This window comes from Clupea harengus, chromosome 23 (assembly GCF_900700415.2).
Source record: "Clupea harengus chromosome 23, Ch_v2.0.2, whole genome shotgun sequence".
Lineage (NCBI taxonomy): Eukaryota > Metazoa > Chordata > Actinopteri > Clupeiformes > Clupeidae > Clupea > Clupea harengus.
In genome coordinates, this window is record NC_045174.1 from 18,607,896 (window position 1) to 18,612,895 (window position 5,000).

Here is a 5,000-nt window from a genome sequence, read left to right on the forward strand (position 1 = left end):
TGTGTGTGCGTGTGCGTGTGTGTGTGTGTATGTGTGTGTGTGTGTGTGTGTGTGGCCCAGACCCACCTCAGTGCGAGCCTGCAAATTCCAATGTCTGTCTATCCGGCTGTGTCTGTCTCAGACACACACACACACACACACACACACACACACACACACACACACACACACACACACACACACACACACACACACCAGCTGGCAACTTAACCTTCACTGGCTGTACCCCTGAAATTAGTTTCCATAAGTTCTGTCTAAGCTGATGCACTTAATTAAAAGTGTTTACACATACACCCACACACACATACACACCCTCTTACACACACACACACACACACACACACACACACACACACACACACACACACACACACACACACACAAGCACACACATACAAATACACTCAGTGTGTGGTACACGGATGTGAAGAATCCCTGTTAAATGTACAAACCAATCAACTTCCTGAGGCCTAACCCCAGTACCCCCCTGGCCCTACCACTTGGCCCCAGCCCTCCATTGTGTGCGCTCCCTGCGTAGGGTAGACACACACACACACACACACACACACACACACACACACACACACACACACATACACACACACACACCACACACACACACACACACACACACACACTAGGGTAGGGTGTCTCGTTTCTTTCGGGGATCGAGGGGTAGTGGGCATCAAGCTCTCCAAATGGCACTCTCCTGCTCATCTGATATCACCGCAGGGCAGACACACACACACACACACACACACACACACACACACACACACACACACACCACGTAAACCCAACAGACATTCATACACACTGTTCTGTGGGTGAAACCACACTGAAGGGGTTTCTTATCCCATTTAAAAGAAACAGCCCTTTGTTTTAAGTGGAAACCGAGGTGTAGGGGCAAATAGTTTCTTTGTAATGTACGCTGCCAAACATCTACGTCCAATGACATTGAATGGGTATCATAATCACCACAAACTAAAGGTTTGAAATGCCTTACATGACTAGTTTAATAGCTAGTTATAGTGTTCTGACCATCTCTTTAGTTGTGTCAGAAGTGGTACTTTAAGGTGTGATCACCAGGCCTTGGGAAACGATCCAAAGACACGTCCGAAGCTACAAATATCCGTGACGAATCCTTTGGAATTGTAACACGGGATTCTTGAAACAAAATTATAGAGTATAACACTGAAATGAAATTTCTTCAGTTTTTCCAGCAGGGCTTTGCAGGAAGTGTCCTTAACACTGAGGACCTCCCAAAGACAGACTTGGTGTATGGTACCCGCTATGATACCAAAGACAGAGTTGGTGTATGGTATTTACCCACTATGATACCAAAGACAGAGTTGGTGTATGGTATTTACCCACTATGATACGCTGCTCTTCATTGTTTAATAAGAGGGAAGGAAGAAAGTGGTCCTGCTTTGTCCTTCATTATGTCACCATTAGCCTGTTATGAGTCTCTCGCCCTCTCTCTTTTTCTCTCTCTCTCTCCCTCCCTCCCTCTCCCTCTCTCTCTCTCCCTCTCCCTCTCCCTCTCTCTCTCTCTCTCTTGTGTGTGCGTGTGTGTGTGTCTGCATGTAATTTATACTCATGATGGCCATATTAAAACTCAGTGAAGAAGTATTATACAACAAAAAGTCTCTCTCTCTCTCTCTCTCTCTCTCTGTCTCTCAGTCCATCTTTCCATCTCTTCTGTCCTGGGCCCTTTCCATCTCCCAGCTGTTGGCCCCTCATTACACTGCCCTCCATCCATTCCTCCCTCCCTCCCTCTCTCTCCCCGTCTCTCTCCCTTTCCTTTCTCCCCCCTTCCTCTATCCCTCCATCCCTTTCTCTCTCCCCCTCCTTTTCTTCCCCTCCTTTCCTCGCCTGATGCATTTAAGCTGTCAGATCAACCGAAATCCCTCTCTGTGAAAACCAGGATCGGCCGCCTAATCAGCCAAATTACCGCCCACTGCCATGCCTGAGGGAGAGTGTGTTCCTCTGTCCCTCTCTCTCTCTTCCTCTCTCCCTCTCTCTCTCCCCCTCTCTCTCTCTCTCTCTCTCTCTCTGTCATCCTCTCTTCCCCTCTATCTTCCTCTCTCCCTCTCTCTCTCTCTTCCTCTCTCTCTCTCTCTCTCTCTCCCTCCCTCTCTCCCTCTATCTTCCTCTCTCCCTCTCTCTCTCTTCCTCTCTCCCTCTATCCTCCTATCCCCCTCTCTCTCTTTCTCTCTCCCTCCTCTCTCTCTCCTCATTTGTACTTGAATACATTACTTAATGGTGTCAAATCACGAGTTGCACTCGTTTGTGTTGGGGTTTTACTGTGGCGTGGCGGACATCTTGGATGTTTTGGTCTCTGTCAGGCTAACTGGATGGACTGATGGTTCATTCCTCCCCTCTTTGCTCTGTAACATCACTCTGTGTGTGTCATTCTGTGTGTGACATTCTGTGTGTGTCATTCTGTGTGTGTCACTCTGTGTGTGTCATTCTGTGTGTGTCACTCTGTGTGTGTCATTCTGTGTGTGTCATTCTGTGTGTGTCATTCTGTGTGTGTCACTCTGTGTGTGTCATTCTGTGTGTGACATTCTTCGTTGGTATCTTTCCATAGAGTGACTTGCTGGAAAGGGACACAGAGAACCCCTGCTCATTAACCCTTAGGGGACTGTTAGACTTTTTTAGGTAGTCTGACATGCCTTGATATGTTTTGTATTTTTCCTCTAACTAAAAAACTTTGATGCACAAGTGGCATATATGTAGAAGATTAAAGGTTTCTTGGGGTGTTCTTTTTATGATTATAGAACAAAAACTTGCAGAGCTTTAAAGGCATATTAACAACAAGAACAAAAAAATGAGCTTCCCACCACTAGAAAATAGACCTCTAAGGATTTTATGACCGCAAGTTTAGGCCTGAGACAAAATCTCATGATATTTAAGGACAAAGTTGTTACATTTTAGTTTTATTCTTTTCAGAGGAACTCCCATGAATTATACTGAAGTTCGTTTATTTATTTAATAGTACTTTAAACTCTGCATTGCAATGCATAGGGCTTGATTCCCTTGTGGCCAACTCAACCAAAGAAGCACTTGTTATAAAAAGAACAAGAGAGAGAGAGAGAGAGAGGAGAGAGAGAGAGAGAGAGAGAGAGAGGTTTTAACACTCCTTTATTAAATCGGTATCATTCGTTGTCACAAAATGACATCAGTACAACACCACCAAACCCTGACCCTCAATCACAAGGCGTCCATTTTCCCACCGACTAAAAAGAAGATCTGACCCCCACACACCTTTAATAGCACACATTCCCCTCATCAGTAACTTGGCACAGCAACCCTCCCCCTCAGGAAGAGAGAGAGAGAAGAGAGAGAGAGAGAGAGAGAGAGAGAGAGAGAGAGAGACAGAGTGACAGAGTGAGAGAGAGAGAGGGAGAGAGAGAGAGAGAGAGAGAGAGAGACAGAGTGACAGAGTGAGAGAGAGAGAGAGGGAGAGAGAGAGAGAGAGAGAGAGAGGCGGCCAGTAACTTTTCCTTTCTTTCTTGGCTAAAATGCAATTTCAGCGAACGATCAGGAATGAAGAAGTGATAATAATGGAGTCCATTCCGAGCAGTCTCGCTGGTCCCCACAGTCCATACTCCATGCACACACACACACACACACACACACACACACACACACACACACACACACACACACACACACACACAGTCTCGCTGGTCCCCACAGTCCATACTCCATGCACACACACACACACACACACACACACACACACACACACACACACACACACACACACACACACACACACACACACACAGTCTCAACACAGGCAGAGGCCATAACCCTACTTCAGATCTGATTGCCTTTTAGCAGTTAGAAGAAGGCACACACTGGATACTCCTGCCTGAAAACTAGAGAGTGAGGAGAGAGAGAGAGAGAGAGAGAGAGAGAGAGAGAGAGAGAGAGAGAGGCAGAGGTTAGAGTCCTGAAATCAAGTGTTAGTGTCAGGAGATCTGTACAAAATGGCAAGGTTAGCTGTTAGACTATTGGAGAAGTTAGCCTCTCTTGTCAACTAGAGTTAGCCACAGGAATCTACCTCATTTATAACTTTCTTTGTTTTTAATTATTCACCTCCTGTGTTTAGACAGTAAACACACATCACAAAAACCGTGACCGCACCAACTTCTGTCACAAAGTTCTCCATTATGATTCTGAGAAATAAAACTATTTGGTGGTCAACATGTTCCTCCAAAATGAACAGGGGCAAACTGCGCCAGAACACACACACAGAACACACACACACACAGAACACACACACACACACACACACACACAGACATAACACACACACACACACACACACACAGAACACACACACACACACACACACACACAGACATAACACACACACACACACAGAACACACACACACACAGAACACACACACACATACAGAACACACACACACACACACACACACACACACACACACACACACACAGAGAACACACACACCCAGAATGCATCACACCGTGAGATGATGAGGCACATCAAGAATCCCATGGCAACTCTTACAAGGATGCAGCCCAACTAATCGGACAACAGAAGAAAAAAAAAAGACACGACTAAATTAAATCATCAATTTCAATTTATCTAAAATCTGTATCAGCAGTCTAATTTATATGTAAATGATTACATTTGCCGTCCGTGGAGAAGAGCTTTGTAATGTTTGGCACCAGGTCTCTGAAGGCTTGGGTCTGACAGTGGAAAATGAATTAATTAGCTTGGCTTGTCTGTAAGCCCACTCTCTGTTAAATAAACCAAGGCTGAGGAGTTCAGTTTATTATTAGAACAAATTGGCACAGACCATCTGTAGAGGCACCACATGTCAAGAGAGAGAGAGAGAGAGAGAGAGAAAGATAGAGAGGGAGAGAGAGAGAGACAGAGAGAGAGAGAGAAACTGGAAGAAAACAACATCGGGACAATTAGAACTCCCCCTGAACAGAAAGGAAAAGCAAGAA